The sequence below is a fragment of the Pseudophryne corroboree genome, chromosome 3, assembly GCF_028390025.1.
Source record: "Pseudophryne corroboree isolate aPseCor3 chromosome 3, aPseCor3.hap2, whole genome shotgun sequence".
NCBI lineage: Eukaryota > Metazoa > Chordata > Amphibia > Anura > Myobatrachidae > Pseudophryne > Pseudophryne corroboree.
This window is the reverse complement of record NC_086446.1, coordinates 568041207-568059615: the sequence shown is the minus strand read 5'-3', so window position 1 is coordinate 568059615 and position 18409 is coordinate 568041207. Positions and strand designations below refer to the sequence as shown.

The 18409-nt window shown below is 47.3% G+C and overlaps 1 protein-coding gene across 3 annotated transcripts in view; it reads right to left on the bottom strand.

The window, feature by feature from the left end:
- AIFM2 (apoptosis inducing factor mitochondria associated 2) overlaps positions 1–18022 on the bottom strand; it is an 86058-nt gene extending 68036 nt beyond the window's left edge. The window contains exon 1 of one of the 3 annotated variants that reach the window (XM_063961317.1): positions 17945–18022. The gene's annotated coding sequence lies outside the window, so the exon portion shown is untranslated. Of the gene's footprint in view, positions 1–7089; positions 7336–17570 lie in introns of those variants that run through there. The other 2 variants (XM_063961316.1, XM_063961318.1) reach the window with 2 other exon arrangements.
- Positions 18023–18409: the final 387 nt, after the last annotated feature.

Genomic DNA, 18409 nt, shown 5'->3' with positions numbered 1-18409 from the left:
TAAGGCAATACTTCCAAATGCCGTTTGGAATCCGCATCACCTGACCATTTTACTGGTAGAATTGGACAACGCACTTATACTTGATGCCAGTCGGCAAACATTCCGCTGTGCATCATGCATATATAGAAATGCATCTTTTAATTGCTCTATAGGCAATAATATACTGTCCTTATCTAGGATATCAATATTTCCAGTCAGGGAATTCGACCACGCCAACCCAGCACTGCACATCCAGGCTGAGGCGATTGCTGGTCGCAGTATAACACCAGTATGTGTGTAAATACATTTTAGGATACCCTCCTGCTTTCTATCAGCAGGATCCTTAAGGGCGGCCCTCTCAGGAGAGGATAGAGCCCTTGTTCTTACAAGCGTGTGAGCGCCTTATCCCCCCTAGGGGGTGTTTCCCAACGCACCCTAACCTCTGGCGGGAAAAGGTATACTGCCAATAACTTTTTAGAAATTATCAATTGTTATCGGGGGGAAACCCACGCATCATCACACACCTCATTTTATTTCTCAGATTCAGGAAAACTACAGGAAGTTTTTCCTCACCAAACATAATACCCCTTTTTTTTTTTTTTGGTGGTATTCATATTATCAGAAAAGTGTAAACATTTTCCATTGCCTCAATCATGCAATGTGTGGCCCTATTGGAAATCACGGTTGTCTCTTCACCGTCGACACAGGAGTCAGTATCCGTGTCGGCGTCTGTATCTGAGGTAACGGGCGCTTTAGAGCCCCTGTATGAGACGTCTGGACATGCACAAGCTGAGTAGCCGGCTGTCTCATGTCAACCACTGTCTTTAATACAAAGTTGACACTGTCACGCAATTTCAACAGTACATCCACTCAGGTGTCGACCCCCTAGGGGGTGACAACACTATTACAGACACTCTACTCCGTCTCCACATCATTTTTCTCCTCATACATGTCGACACAAACGTACCGACACACAGCACACACACAGGGAATGCTCTGATAGAGGACAGGACCCCACTAGCCCTTTGGGGAGACAGAGGGAGAGTTTGCCAGCACACACCAGAGCGCTATATATATACAGGGATAACCTTATATAAGTGTTTTTCCCTTTATAGCTGCTGTATTGTTTATACTGCGCCTAATTTGTGCCCCCCTCTCTTTTTTAACCCCTTTCTGTAGTGTAGTGACTGCAGGGGAGAGCCAGGGAGCTTCCCTCCAACTGAGCTGTGAGGGAAAATGGCGCCAGTGTGCTGAGGAGATAAGGCCGCCGAGAAAGGGGCGGAGCCTATCATCCGTTTTTCTGTATGTTTTGGCAGGGGTTAAATGCATCCATATAGCCCAGGAGTTATATGTGATGCATTTATTTTAGCCATATAAGGTTTTTATCGATTTATTGCGTCTCAGGGCGCTGCCCCCCCAGCGCCCTGCACCCTCAGTGACCGGAGTGTGAAGTGTGCTGAGAGCAATGGCGCACAGCTGCGGTGCTGTGCGCTACCTTATCTGAAGACAGGATCGTCTTCTGCCGCCGATTTTCCGGACCTCTTCGCTCTTCTGGCTCTGTAAGGGGGCCGGCGGCGCGGCTCCGGGACCCATCCAGGCTGAACCTGTGATCGTCCCTCTGGAGCTAATGTCCAGTAGCCTAAGAAACCCAATCCACTCTGCACGCAGGTGAGTTCGTTTCTTCTCCCCTTAGTCCCTCGATGCAGTGAGCCTGTTGCCAGCAGGTCTCAGTGAAAATAATAAACCTAAACTAAAACTTTCACAAAGAGCTCAGGAGAGCCCCTAGTGTGCACCCTTCTCGTCGGGCACAGAAATCTAACTGAGGCTTGGAGGAGGGTCATAGGGGGAGGAGCCAGTGCACACCAGATAGTCCTAAAGCTTTCTTTAGATGTGCCCAGTCTCCTGCGGAGCCGCTATTCCCCATGGTCCTTACGGAGTCCCCAGCATCCACTTAGGACGTTAGAGAAACTAATATAATCAGATTTTAATGTAAAGCAAATTATAGTCCAATGAAGCACGGTTATGTTTGTTTTAGTATAACGATCAGAGAAATTCAAATACACAAAGAATATTTTATTACAACTCAGTGGCACCATAATCAGAATTGCTGCTGCCTGGCAGCGCTGGGGCCTTGAGTTTAAATGCAATTTTGGTGCAGACTGTGTGTGATGTGTATGTTTTCCTTGAGCAGGTGTGACTGTCACCTGGATTCTCCTATTTCCTCCCACAGTGCAAGGATATATTATGAATGAATTATCTTTTGACAAAATTGGCCCTATAGTTTGTCTATTGTAGTGAAATTAGATTGTAAACGTTCTGAGCAGGCCAGGGACTAATGGGAATGAATAAACATTGTCTGTGCCAATTTACCTCCGATAGCCGAATAATACCACTTTTATACTGCCACTAAAAACCCGGGTAATTTCCATGATAACCCGGGAGTGGCTCAGTGTAAAAGGGTGTTCCCGGGTCCAGTGACACGGGTAAAAAATAGGTAGTTTTTGGGGAGAAAAAAAACCAGTGTTCAATTGAATAGCCTGAAGTGAAACGTCAGGGGAGAAAAAAAAAACCACTACAAAACCCTATTTTCTTCTCCTGGGGGCTAATTGAATTCACCCCTGTGTATCAGTTGTCTTTACCATGCCAAAGTCTCACAGCTTAGCCTTACTGACCCATGCTGCTTATTTGACCTTCTTTAAATCATAACAAATGGGTCGATTCTATTCGGCAACTAATGAATAGCGCCGGGAATTAGCTCCCGACGCTATTCAATTCAGCAACTAATTACCTGCAATTGTCGGGAATTCTTCTCTCATCCCCGGGGGATGAGAAGAGAAACCCGACAAAAGTGCTGCCTCGCGGCCGGCGCGAGGCTGATTCTGTCGGGAATCAGCCTCGCGCCGGGGAGTTAAGTCGGAGAATGCCCGTTCTCCCGACAATTCAACCTGTTTTGTCGGCGAGAACGGGCCATCGCCGACGTAACTAGTTGCTGAATTGAATAGCGTCGGGAGCTAATTCCCGGCGCTATTCATTAGTTGCCGAATAGAATGAGTCTGAAATCCTCTATGCCTATTTTTGTAACTTTTTATAAGGATCAATTGAGTTAGATGCTAGGGTAGTGATTTGCTATTGTATTAGTGTGGAAACGCCACCAGCGGCACAACGACTTGTCCCTCTTGTGGCCCGATCTCTCCCAAGACTCAGATATTGCACACAGCCCTATGAGGCTGCAGACAAAATTCTGTGCGTCCATCTGTACCATAACTGCGGCATATAGTGGCACCCCTTAATGACTGCATATGAAAAACTGCAATCATAAATTTAAGGGCCCATACACACTAGGAGATTTTCATTTCAAAAGACTTTGACAACATCTCTGAAAGATGTATTTCTCACCCAAAGCGTGTAATATCCTTGTAATGACACTATGCAATGTATATCATACCTCCCAACTTTGGTCCGGGACAGGGAAGGACATTATTGCGCACCACCTGAAATTAGGGGCGTGGCCTATCGGAATGGGGGCAAGTGCCGCGATTGCAAGCCACGCCTCTGTTTTCATTATTATGAGGGCATGGACAGTGCTCAGAGAGCTGCTAGTCATGCCCCCTGCCCCTCTCTGCCAGGAATAGACACTGGGGGTAATTCCAAGTTGATCGCAGCAGGATTTTTGTTAGCAATTGGGCAAAACCATGTGCACTGCAGGGGAGGCAGATATAACATGTGCAGAGAGAGTTAGATTTGGGTGGGGTGTGTTCAATCTGCAATCTAATTTGCCGTGTAAAAATAAAGCAGCCAGTATTTACCCTGCACAGAAACAAAATAACCCACCCAAATCTAACTCTTTCTGCGCATGTTATATCTGCCCCCCCCCCTGCAGTGCACATGGTTTTGCCCAATTGCTATCAAAAATCCTGCTGCGATCAACTTGGAATCACCCCCACTGTGCGCATGCGCACAGCATCTATTCACCACTGCTCTACTCAGAGCAGCGAGTGACAGTGGGGAGGGGTCTCCCAACTGCCCCCCCCCACCGCGGGACACTGTGACTTGCGGGTGGGACAGCAGGACAGACCGTGAAAAACGGAACTGTCCCGCCAAAATCGGGACAGTTGGGAGGAATGGTATATACACTTGGTTGCTGTAGTAATACTAATTATATATCACACATGCTTAAGGAGTGTTGGGCTTTTATTGTACACACACACACACACACACACACACACACACACACACACACACACAACAATATGTGGCTCTCAGATTCACATCATCACACTAAATTGAAAGTGTGTAATAAACTCTGAAGTAACTGAATAAATTAAAGGAGAAAAAAAAGAAAAGAAACAACCCCATAGGGTTATTTGATTTACCTGGGGCACCCAAAATGTAATTAAAACAAAATGGCAGTGGTTCCCAAGCTTGGTCATTGAGGCACCCTCAATCTGGGTACACACTAGGCAATATATCTGCCATATATTGCTAGCGAGTTGGTGGGTGTGTACACCCGAAATGTCTGAACAACGTTATTACGTCAGTTGTGCCTCACAGCCGATGCCCGATATATCTAAAGAAATATCAGCGCTTCTGGCTGTATCACAGCTGGGCGGGCAAATAGAAATGAAGACTGGATGAGAGGATCAACACACATCGAGCAGCCAATCGGTAAGTGAATCTGCTGCTCTATTAGCGCAACGGTGGGTCCACCAACATGTCTGTCTGGTGTGTACCCAGCCTAACATTGCAGGTTTTAATGACATGGATGGTTATGCATAGATGGTCTAATCAACATGAAAGAAGTACTAATTAAGTCACCTGTGCTCAAGCTTAGATATCCTTAAAACATGGAATGTTAGGGTGCCTTGAAGAACGAGTTTGGGAACCACTGCATTAGGGGGTATTTTGTAAACTTTCACAGGAAATATTTTAAGGAATAAGTGTAACCCTGATACTCGAGAAACACGTGGGCTTTAAATCTATGACGTATTTCAGGCCACACTGGAGTGCTAAGAATTACAATATTCCCCAGTGTAATGAATGTGTGCGAAAAGGAAACGGGCGGTCTATTTAAGGAGCAAAGAAAAGCCATGTTTTGCGTTAAAAAGGACTTTTCTCTGCCTAGTGCTATTCATAGGGGATCTATTCATAAAGCAGAGGAAAGCCCTGTTTTGCGGTATACGTGGCTCTTCTCTGCTTTGTGCTATTCACAGAGTGGGTTTCATTACTTCTCTAGCGGCACCCCTGCTCCACGGCTGAATCGCACCATCATACTGTAGTATGGTGAGTGCTAGTGTGATTCCTGAAAGAACGGGGAGTACTGCTTTCCACTTCTCTGTGTTTTCAGATTCGCCAGCCTAAGATAACATGATCTAAATTTCAGTGTAGAAACGACAGGGAAGTTTAATACTTCCCTGCTCTCTTCCCGGCACCCTGCAGCCGCTGCAGCCTCCCTGACCTCAGCCGTTGGCCCAGAACAGACCTGGCTGCTGACTTCGTGCTTCACAAGTGACCGCAGCTGGATACAGAATTGCCGGAGCCCTGGATACCAGATCGCTTTACCAGTAAGGCAAGTATCCTTGAATTGCTACTTAAAGCTATGTACTGTATATTGCATTGAACTGATGAGATATATAGTAAAGAGTAACAACTCTGTTTTCACTCTCTTTATGAATAGACCCCAAAATTACTAAGACGGGCTTCCTCAGAGCCAGGGCCACAGTGTAGGCCCCTGGGCAAAAGCAATGCACTGGGGAACCTTACCATCCTTCAGCAGTAGGGGTGGGGTGTGTGGTCAGTGGCAGCTTGGATGTCCTGCGGGCGGTAGTGGGTGTTCTATCTTACGCTCAGCATGTAGGACCTGGAGCATTCTGCTAATTACTCATTTACTGCACAGATGGTGGAAGATGGATCAGGAGGGAGAACACTAAACTGTAGATGGGGGCATTTGGCTGAATGAAGGGACCCCAGTACATGACTTCCAGGGTGGTAGGGGGTGTTTAATATGCAGGGGAGGGGTGGATAGTGGAGTGGACTTAATAGTCATCATTTTCCGGTGGGAGGGTAGCTTGCTTGACTGCAGCTATGTCCAGTTCCTGGAAATTTCTTAGCTTTCAATGGGATAAAAACTAGCGAGTCTCAACTTTCAGGAGGTTCTGGGGACTTGGGGATCAAGGTTCAGGAGCCAGAGCAATCCACCAACGAAAATATAAAACTGCATATCAGGCAGATGTGGAGCTGGAGCAGGGACCTGCTGCTGGAAGGCTGATATCTCTGGTTGTGGACATAGTAGAGACAAGCTGCCAGTGTCCACTAAAAGGGGAGAGTCCCAGCTTTTGGAGAATACTCTCAGAAAAACTCTAAATCAGACAGAACCTGAGATATCTGACTGGGAAGAGCAATTAACAGGCTCAGATGAGGACCATTGTGTTAAAGACAGATATCTTCGGTTCCCCAGGGCCAATTTTCAAAAATCTGGTACCCCTGGAAAAAGGGGACCCTCATCTACCAGCCTAGTATGCAGGTATGCTCAGGTACGGAGTACACTTAATAATTTGGCAGCGGGTACTCCGTACCACCTGCCACACACTTTGCCATTACCACAATTATAATGTGCCACAAAGCAACAAGACCATATTGCTTGGCAGCATGACCGCTCCTCCCTCTTTGTCAGGGTTACTGGGAGTGCGACAGTGGCTGTATTTTCCTGTTATAATGGAGACATTACTATATATTGTTATTAAATTCGGGGCATTGCTAAATATTTCTATTATACTGGAGGTATCACTATGTATTTCTATTATACTGCAGGCATTATTCTATATTTTTAGCCTTGCCTCCAGATTCCCCCCTAAAAAGGGGCTGTCATCTGGCCACGCCCACTAGCAGCATGTGGTCATGCCCCCTCACAACACATGACCATGCACTCCGTACTACTAAGAAAATATTTCTACTTGCACCACTGCCTAGGACCCTTATACTCCTGGGGCCCTTGAGCCCATACAAAAGACGGCCCTGCACAGAGCTGTGCTAAAAGTTTCTGCTTACAGTATGTGTTACTAAGGAGCAAATAGAGTAGTAACTACATGTAAAGCTAGCAATAAACTGACTTACCAATCAGGAGACTTTAGCAGACAAGAAACATCCAGGGTTCTCAAAGGCTGGTTGGTCACTAACTCCCTTGCACAGATAGCAGGCAGCTCTGTGACCACGCCGTCCAGCAGGCAGCTATACAGACTTACAGGCTATCTATAAGTATAAATCTACAGCTAAATAAGTCACTCAGTGACTGGGATTTGCACGAGGAGCATGACTTGGCATTACACATGACTACTGTTACATATTACTACACTGCCTCCCTCAAGGCTACAGCCTGTACTCTAGCTGTAGGACGTTAGGAGCAGTGTTGCCATCTAGTGGTTATTGTTGGCAACACACAAAAACACTCGTCTAGCTCTGAAACTTTACATGATAAAATACAATACTGTATACACTGATATGCTGGGTTGGAGCATACCAATCATACATTACCAGGAAAGTCCAGGAACAGAGCATTTTCACCCTCATGGAGAGGGTCAGGTAGGCAAGTATGGGTTGGAGGCATCTGAAGATACCTTTAGTTGTGCAGTGCACCAGTGGTATATGCAATAGCGTTACCTCAGCCATATAAAGTATGTAGATAGAAAAGGTGGAGAGAGATAAAGCACTAACCAATCAGCTTCGAACTCTCATTTTACAGGCCGTGTTTTAAAAATGACAGGAGTTGATTGGTTAGGGCTTTATCACTGTCCATGCTTTGATAAATACCTCACAGGGCCTGTTTTTGTAAAGATTAGGCAAAAATAAGAATTTACTCACCGGTAATTCTATTTCTCGTAGTCCGTAGTGGATGCTGGGAACTCCGTAAGGACCATGGGGAATAGCGGGCTCCGAAGGAGGCTGGGCACTCTAGAAAGATCTTAGACTACCTGGTGTGCACTGGCTCCTCCCACTATGACCCTCCTCCAAGCCTCAGTTAGGTACTGTGCCCGGACGAGCGTACACAATAAGGAAGGATTTTGAATCCCGGGTAAGACTCATACCAGCCACACCAATCACACCGTACAACTCGTGATATGAAACACAGTTAACAGTATGAAACAATAGAGCCTCTCAACAGATGGCTCAACAATAACCCGATTTAGTTAACAATAACTATGTACAAGTATTGCAGATAAACCGCACTTGGGATGGGCGCCCAGCATCCACTACGGACTACGAGAAATAGAATTACCGGTGAGTAAATTCTTATTTTCTCTAACGTCCTAGTGGATGCTGGGAACTCCGTAAGGACCATGGGGATTATACCAAAGCTCCCAAACGGGCGGGAGAGTGCGGATGACTCTGCAGCACTGAATGAGAGAACTCCAGGTCCTCCTCAGCCAGGGTATCAAATTTGTAGAATTTTGCAAACGTGTTTGCCCCTGACCAAGTAGCTGCTCGGCAAAGTTGTAAAGCCGAGACCCCTCGGGCAGCCGCCCAAGATGAGCCCACCTTCCTTGTGGAATGGGCATTGACAGATTTTGGCTGTGGCAGGCCTGCCACAGTATGTGCAAGCTGAATTGTACTACAAATCCAACGAGCAATAGTCTGCTTAGAAGCAGGAGCACCCAGCTTGTTAGGTGCATATAGGATAAACAGCGAGTCAGATTTTCTGACTCTAGCCGTTCTGGAAACATATATTTTCAGTGCCCTGACAACGTCTAGCAACTTGGAGTCCTCCAAGTCCCTAGTAGCCTAGGCACCACAATAGGCTGGTTCAGGTGAAACGCTGACACCACCTTTGGGAGAAACTGGGGACGAGTCCTCAATTCTGCCCTATCCATATGGAAAATCAAATAAGGGCTTTTACAAGACAAAGCCGCCAACTTTGATACTCGCCTGGCAGAAGCCAAGGCCAATAACATAACCACCTTCCACGTGAGATATTTCAGATCCACGGTTTTTAGTGGTTCAAACCAATGTGATTTTAAGAAACTCAACACCACGTTGAGATCCCAAGGTGCCACAGGAGGCACAAACGGGGGCTGACTCTGCAGCACTCCTTTTATAAATGTCTGAACTTCAGGTACTGAAGCTAGTTCTTTTTGAAAGAAAATCGACAGAGCCGAGATCTGTACCTTAATGGAACCCAATTTAAGGCCCATAGTCACTCCTGCTTGCAGGAAATGCAGAAATCGACCTAGTTGAAATTCCTCTGTTGGGGCCCTTTCGGCCTCACACCATGCAACATATTTTCGCCATATGCGGTGATAATGAGTTGCTGTAACCTCTTTCCTGGCTTTAGTAAGCGTAGGAATGACTTCCTCCGGAATGCCCTTTTCCTTCAGGATCCGGCGTTCAACCGCCATGCCGACAAACGCAGCCGCGGTAAGTCTTGGAACAGACAGGGTCCCTGCTGCCGCAGGTCCTGTCTGAGTGGCAGAGGCCATGGGTCCTCTGATATAAATTCTTGAAGTTCTGGGTACCAAGCTCTTCTTGGCCATCCACGAGTATCGTTCTTACTCCTCGCCTTCTTATTATTCTCAGTACCTTTGGTATGAGAGGCAGAGGGGAGAACACATAAACCGACTGGTACACCCACGGTGTTACCAGAGCGTCCATAGCTATCGCCTGAGGGTCCCTTGACCCGGTGCAATATCTTTTATAGCTTTTTGTTGAGGCGGGACGCCATCATGTCCACCTGTGGCCTTTCCCAATGGTGTACAATCCTATTGGAAGACTTCTGGAGGAAGTCCCCATTCTCCCGGGTGGAGGTCGTGTCTGTTGAGAAGATCTGCTTCCCAGTTGTCCACTCCGGGAATGAACACTGCTGACAGTGCTAACACATGATTTTCCGCCTATCGGAGAATCCTTGTGGCTTCTGCCATCGCCATCCTGCTTCTTGTGCCGCCCTGTTGGTTTACATGGGCGACTGCCGTGATGTTGTCTGATTGGATCAGTACCGGCTGGTTTTGAAGCAGAGGCCTTGCCGGCCTCAGGGCATTGTAAATGGCCCTCAGGTCCAGAATATTTATGTGTAGGGAAATAACCTGACTTGACCAAAGTCCCTGGAAATTTCTTCCCTGTGTGACTGCCTCCCAGCCTCAAAGGCTGGAATCCATGGTCACTAGGACCTAGTCCTGTATGCCGAACCTGCGGCCCTCTTGAAGATGGGCACTCCGCAGCCACCACAGTAGAGATACCCTGGTCCTTGGAGACAGGGTTATCAGCCTATGCATCGGAAGATGCGATCCGGACCACTTGTCCAACAGGTCCCTCTGAAAAGTTCTTGTATGGAACCTGCCTAATGGGATTGCTTCGTAGGAAGCTACCATTTTTCCCAGGATTCGCGTGCAATGATGCACCGCTACCTATTTTGGCTTCAGGAGGTCTCTGACTAGAGATGACAACTCCTTGGCTTTCTCCTCCGGGAGAAACACTATTTCTGGTTTATGTCCAGAACCATCCCCAGGAACAGTAGACGTGTCATAGGAACCAGCTGTGACTTTGGACTGTTTAGAATCCAACCATGCTGTTGTAGCACTTTCCAAAATAGTGCTACCCCGACTACCAACTGCTCCTTGGACCTCGCCCTTATAATGAGATTGTCCAAGTACGGGATAATTACAACTCCCTTTTTTTGAAGGAGTATCAACATTTCGGCCATTACCTTGATAAAACACCCTCGGTGCCATGTACAGTCCAAACGGCAGTGTCTGGACTTGGTAATGGTAATCCTGTACCACAAATCTGAGGTACTCCTGGCGAGGATGGTAAATGGGGACATGCAGGTAAGCATCCTTGATGTCCCAGGATACCATGTAATCCCCCTCGTCCAGGCTTGGAATAACCGCCCTGAGTGATTCCATCTTGAACTTGAATTTTTGTGTTCAAGGATTTTAAATATAAAATGGGTCACACCGAACCATGCGGTTTCGGTACCCCAACCCGTGTGGAATAGTAACCCCGTCCTTGTTGAAGTAGGGGCACCTTGAGTATTACCTGCTGGGAATACCGCTTATTAATTGCCTCTAGCACAGCCTCCCTGCCTGAGGGAGTTGTCAGCAAGGCATATTTTAGGAAACGGCTGGGGGGAGACATCTCGAATTCCAGCTTGTACCCCTGAAATACTACTTGAAAGAAACAGGGATCCACCTGTGAGCGAGCCCACTAATTGCTGAAATTTTTGAGACGGCCCCCCACCGTACCTGGCTACACCTGTGGAGCACCCGCGTCATGGTGTGGCCTCACAGGAGGCGGGGGAAGAATCTTGATTCTGGGAACAGGCTGACTGGTGCAGCTTTTTTCCCTCTACCCTTGTCTCTGTACAGAAAGGAAGCGCCATTTGTTTCTGAAGCCGAAAGGACTGTACCTTTGTCTGTGAGGAAACCTGAGGTAAAATTATTTCTTCCCAGCAGTTGCTGTGGATACGAGGTCCCAGAGACCATCCCCAAATAATTCCTCACCCTTATAAGGCTCTCTATGCGCTTTTTAAGTCAGCATCACCTGTCCAGTGACAGGTCTCTAATACCCTCCTGACAGAATGGACATTACATTTATTTTGGATGCCAGCCGGCAAAATATCCCTCTGTGCATCCCCCATACATAAGACGACGTCTTTAATATGTTTTTATGTTTGCCAACTAGTATCCCTGTTTGACAGGGTCACCGACCACGCTGCAGCAGCACTATCTGCAGGTCTCAGTCTAGTACCTGAGTGTGTAAATACAGACTTCAGGATGGCCTCCTGTTTTTTATCAACAGGTACCTTCAAAGTGGCCGTATCCTAAGACGGCAGTGCCACCTTTTTTGACAAACGTGTGAGCGCCTTATCCACCCTAGGGGATATCTCCCAGCGTAACTTATCCACCTGGCGGGAAAGGGTACGCCATCAGTAACTTTTTATAAATTACCAGTTTCTTAACGGGGGAACCCACGCTTTCACACACTTCATTTATTCATCTGATGGGGGAACAAAACACTGCCTGTTTTTTCTCCCCAAACCTAAAACCCATTTTTAGAGGTGCTTGGGTTAAAGTCAGAAATGTACAACACATTTTTTATTGCCGGGATCACGTCACGGATGTTCCTAGTGGATTGTGTATATGTCTCCACCTTGTCGACACTGGAGTCAGACTCCGTGTCGACATCTGTGACTGCCATCTGAGAGAGCGGGCGTTTTTGAGCCCCTGATGGCCTATGAGACGCCTGGGCAGGCGCGGGCTGCGAAGCCGGCTGTCCCACAGCTGTTACGTCATCCACCCTTTTATGTAAGGAGTTGACACTGTCGGTTAATACCTTTCACCTATCCATCCACTCTGGTGTCGGCCCCACAGGGGGCGACATCACATATATCGGCCTCTGTTCTGTCACCATATAAGCCTCCTCATTCAACATGTCGACACAGCCGTACCGACACACCGCAGACACACAGGGAATGCTCTAAACGAGGACAGGACCCACAAAAGCCCTTTGGGGGGACAGAGTAAGAGTATGCCAGCACACACCAGAGCGCTATATATATACAGGGACTAACTGAGTTATGTCCCTAATAGCTGCTTTTTATATAATATACTGTATACAGTGCCAATTTTAATGCCCCCCCTCTCTTTTCCCTCTTACTGTACTGTAGAATTGCAGGGAAGAGCCAGGGAGCTTCCTTCCAGCCGAGCTGTGAGGGAAAAATGGCGCCAGTGTGCTGAGGAGATAGGCTCCGCCCCTTTTTCGCGGCCTATTCTCCCGTTTTTTATGGAATTCTGGCAGGGGTATTTACCTCATATATAGCCCCTGGGGCCATATATTGAGGTATTTTAGCCAGCCAAGGTGTTTTTATTGCTGCCTCAGGGCGGCCCCCCCAGCGCCCTGCACCCTCAGTGACCGGAGTGTGAAGTGTGTGAGAGGAGCAATGGCGCACAGCTGCAGTGCTGTGCGCTACCTTGGTGAAGACAGAGTCTTCATGCCGCCGATTTTCCGGACCATCTTCTTGCTTCTGGCTCTGTAAGGGGGACGGCGGCGCGGCTCCGGGACCGAACATCAAGGCTGGGCCTGCGGTCGATCCCTCTGGAGCTAATGGTGTCCAGTAGCCTAAGAAGCCCAATCCGGCTGCAAGCAGGCGAGTTCGCTTCTTCTCCCCTTAGTCCCTCGCTGCAGTGAGCCTGTTGCCAGCAGGTCTCACTGAAAATAACAAATTCTAAGACTATAACTTTCTAAGAGCTCAGGAGAGCCCCTAGTGTGCATCCAACCTCGGCCGGGCACGAAATCTAACTGAGGCTTGGAGGAGGGTCATAGTGGGAGGAGCCAGTGCACACCAGGTAGTCTAAGATCTTTCTAGAGTGCCCAGCCTCATTCGGAGCCCGCTATTCCCCATGGTCCTTACGGAGTTCCCAGCATCCACTAGGACGTTAGAGAAATTGTGTTTCCAATATTGCCGCTTTTTGCAGTGTGTCGGAAAAGTAATTTTGCCATATTTAATTAATTTTTAGTGGTAGGACAGATCCAGCGGTATCAATCTGTCCCGGCCAAACGAAAAGAGACATCACAGGTCACAGTCTGAGACCTGCTTCTGCCTCTGACTCCGGCAGCGACAGGCCCCCCTGCCCTGGTATATTCTGAGGATAAAAGTGCTATGTCCAATAAAAAGTTCTAATAATTTATCTTTAACTGTAAATATCTCAGTTTCATTTAAACGTAACATCCATCTTCATTCAACAAATGTCAACAGGCACAATAAGTTTACTTGATTTATCAAACAGGAAAGTTACATTGAAAATGTGAATGTCCTGTCAATAAAAGGCCATTTTAGCAACATGACATTCCGATTTTTCAATGTAGTACTTTAAAAAGATATTCTAACCTCAGAACCAGTGGCGGAACTACCGCCAGTGCACGCCTTGCACTGGGGCCCGCCACTGTCAAGGGGCCCAAAGCCAGCGCGGCATGTAATGAGTCAAACTGACTCATTACATGCCGCTGTGTGCTGCGGACCACCGCCACCCGCCGAGGAGAGGAGCAGCAGGGACGCAGTGGCCACGGGTGGGGGGGGGGGAGGAGGCGGGAGGTGGAGAAGGGAACCGCAGCAGCGCAGTGTAATTGGTGGAGGCGCTGCTTTAGCTGTCCCTCTCCTTCCACATAGGCTGGCCACCGCTGTGAATGCTGGTATGCGCTTTCCTTATCACAGCGGCGGCGGCCCGCCTATGTGAAAGGAGAAGGACAGCTGCAGCGGCGCCTTCACCAATTACATTGCGCTGCTGCGGCTCCCTCCTCCCCCTCCCTCCTCCTTCCTCTCCCCTGCCCGGGATATGCGGCTGCCTGACAGTGACTACCTGCACTGAGGAGCCCGACTGCCAGCAAAGACAGTAAGTATAATCTATTCTTTCTGTCTATCTATCTATCTATCTATCTATTCTGTCTGCCATAATGTGTACAAAGGGGACGCTGTCTTCCGTAATGTGTAAAAAGGGGACGCTGTCTGCCGTAATGTGTAAAAAGGGGACGCTGTCTGCCGTAATGTGTAAAAAGGGGACACTGTCTGCCGTAATGTGTAAAAAAGGGGACGGTGTCTGCCGTAATGTGTAAAAAAGGGGACGGTGTTTGCCGTAATGTGTAAAAGGTGGACTCTGTCTGCTGTAATGTATAAAATGGGGAGTCTGTCCGCCGTAATGTGTAAAAGGGGCTCTACCTGGTGTGGTGGTGCTACTGTTCGGCTTCATTTGAATAATGGAACTATTGTGCACCATTATATGAATTGGTATTATTTTGTGGCCACACCCCGTCCCCATGAAGCCACGCCCCTATATTGTTTGCGCGCGCCTACGGTGTGCACTGCCCCTATTTAACATAGAGGGGGGCTCCGATGCCGTTTCTTGCACACAGCACTAAAATGTCTAGTTATGGCACTGTTGCTAGGTATCCATTTCCCTGGCCCTGAGCAGGTCCCCCTCACCAGATCCTCTCCAGGGGTGAGGGGGTGGACTTGGACGGGAGGAGGGGGGACCAAAGCATTTTGTCGCACCTGGGCCCACCGCTCGCTAGTTCCACCACTGCTCAAAACAAAATACAAAGAACAGGAGTAAACAGTACAAAGCATGAAGTTTGGTCAAAGTGTTTTACAGCCAAATAAGTGAGTAATTTGACTATTTGCTGTACTGGCTAAATTGTACCATAACAAAGAACCAGATTGTGCTCCAAACATAAGCTAACGCCCTTAAAACTATTTCTACACAAACATGACCAAGTCACCATTGAACATATTTTCAATTATACTCAAAAAAATCCAGTTCGTGGTATTATACATGACACACCCACACACAGTATGATTGGCCAATCACAACTGCATGTGGTCAGTTTTAGTTACAGTATGTGAAGATCCACTAGCTATTTAATTATAAAATACACTTGTGTCACTGCAGCTCTCTCCTATTTTACTCCAGCACTCCGCTGTTTCACTCTAGTCCCCACTCTGTCTCTGTCCAGCTCTACTCTTGTGTTTCTCCAGCTCTCTCCCCTTGGGTCACTCCAGCTCTCCCCTTGTGTCTATCCAGCTACCCTTTGTGTCTCTCCAGCTCTCCCCTTGCCTCTCCAGCTCTCTCCACTTGTGTCTTTCCAGCTACCTTTTGTGTTAGTCCAGCTCTCCCGTGTCTCATCAGTTCTCACTTGTGTCACTCCAGCTCTCCCTTTCACTCCAGCACCCTCTTGCTATCCAGCTCCCCCCTTGTGTCACTCCAACTCTTCCTTTGTGTCACTTCAGCTTCCCCCTTGTGTCTCTCCCGCACACTTATGTGTCACTCCAGTCGACTCCCCCACCCCCACCCCATTGTATCTCTCCAGCATGCCCCGTGTCACTCCAGCTCCCTTTGTGTCTCTATAGTTCCCCTTGTGTCGCTTCAGCTACCCCATTTATCTCTCCAGCCCCCTCATGTGTCACTCTAGCTCCCCCTTGTTTTTGTAGCTCCCCCTTGTGTCTCTCCAGCCCCTCATGTGTCACTCCAGCACCCCTTGTGTTTCTCTACCTCCCATCTTGTGACACTCCAGCTCCCCCTTGTGTCTCTCTACCTCCAACCTTGTGACACTCCAGCTCCCCCCTTGTGTCTCTCCAGCTCCCCCTTGTGTCATGGCAGCTCCCCCCTATGTCACTCCAACTCTCTCCTGTCTCGCTCCAGCTCTGCCCTTGTGTTACTCCAGTCCCCCTCCATGTCACTTAAGCCCCAGCCCAAAGTGGTTTAAAAGGTAAGTGAGCTTTTAATAAATATATCTTCATTTGAGAGAGATACACGTATATAACTTAAATAAATTCAAAAGTAGATCAGGGGATGAAGAGGGATGAGCAGATAAATACAATGATGCTATATAGTGACGAGGCTGGAAAAACATGTAAAAGTGAGAGTGGGGGATGAAAAATGTATCTCGTAGTGTAATGCACAAGTACGGATGCAGGTAAGTTGGTAATTCAGTTTACAATATTAAGCAATGGCAATAAATTTCACAAAAGAAAATAATACATTTATTTAATTGTTCTGGAACTGGTAGCCCCCGGAGTTGTTTTCTCTGCAAGTACCTGGATCCAAATGGTTCAACTGTAATACCTCCAGACAAGTGCACCAGCAATTACACAAATATTCTTTTGCACTGTGAATACTTCAATTTGCAGAGAACAGAATTCGACAACAATACTATATAAATACAATACTAATTGTTAATAGAGCTTGTCTAAAACAAGCTGTTAACCATTACTACTACACATGCAAACAATAGCGCAATACCTTTAGTCACTCTTACAGTACTCGGTACTATCAATATCCCCAATAACTTTAAATCACAAAGTTCAGCTGAGTATTTTATAGATGGTGCATGTTAGGTTAGGTGTCCTGTCTCCAATAGGGATTAATGGAATTAGGCAAATGTTTCCGAGCAAATTTCCCATTTCAATAGTTGCTACTCGTGACCAGTGCAAAAGAGACACTTTCTCTAGGTTGCAGCTACTCCTCTCTCAAGTGACGTTTCCTAGCAAGATTGCAAATTAGTACATTAATTCTAACTAGTCTGTTGCTGCCTTTTCTTTATAGTTCCCTGAGGATGTGAAGGTTTACAGTACTCAGGCGTTGGTTACTCTGTGGGGTATGCTGTCTAAATTCCTCAAGGGTAATAATTAATGTAGAATATCCTTTTACGGTACTCCTTGTCTCTCTCTTTACCTCGTGTGCAGCTTTCCTTCACTAACTTTCTGTAATGTCAATCAAGTATGCAGGAGCATTAGTGTAAATAAAGGCTTCACTAGCTGCATCGCTGGTAAGAGTTAAATTATAGCAGGATATCTGACGGCAATACCTGCTCTTAATCCTGACTGAAAGGAAGCGCCAGTGTTCATTTACATAGTACAGAATACTGCAGGCTTGAATGCTAAAAATCAGTTCTAGGCAAATATAGCTACCTCTGAAGGGGGTACTTTATATAGTGCTATAGCCGGGTAGCGTGACATGCAGAATGCTACAGGTGCTGTTTTGACTCCCTGTATAGCCAGTGCCTGCTGAACTGTAATGGCTCCTACTATGTGGTGCTAAGGTAAATCGCAGTTATACCTCTCCAAGTGTCTGTGTTAGGTCTCCATGCTGTCCGTAGCTGTCAGTGTGGGATACTGGGTATCTTTCCGGACAATCTGCTCCCACGAACTATTCCTTTGTTACTGCTGCCCACCCCTTGCCTTAATTGGGGAGGCCTGGTCCTCTCTGAGGCACTACCAACTGCCGGGACTCCAGATAAAGCTTCACCCACTGCCGCTATGGAAGCTGCTGCGGTCACTCTTATTACATCTGCACCCCCAGACTTGCTTTGCATGGGGGTAAAGCCATCTCTCTAACCACCCTTGTGGTAGGAAGGTCTGCCTCCATCTCCTCCGTCATCCCCACGCCACCTCAGCACACACTTGATGGCATAGCTCTCCTCTCAAGATTACCTCAGCTCAGCTCTCGCCAACCAACACTTTCTCCCAACTGTCACTGGTCTCACCACCTGACTGGTCATGTGTCCTGCTCCTGAGCTCTTGAGCAGTTGCTGGGGCTGCTGGGAGCTGCGGTGTGTCAGTTGTATGATGACATACACCTGCATTATAGCATAATGCACAATGTCAGACATACTATAATACTTCACATTGTGGTGCATTACAGTAGTTCCAAGAATTCAACACCTTTTAAGGCTGAGCATAGGGCCCTATACACCATTGTACAAAATTAGATTTGTGTAGGGATAGGGGAAAGAGTGGTTACCCTGAAAGGTGGCATAGGGGGAGGATGTGTGGTCCCTTTCCAGTTTTCAATTTAGAGGATTCTTTTTTTTTTCTTTAAATATATATTTTTTATTTCCAGAAATAAAACTGAAGCCATATTTAAAGAGCCAAGTTCCAGGCTTCTCTTGGGAGACC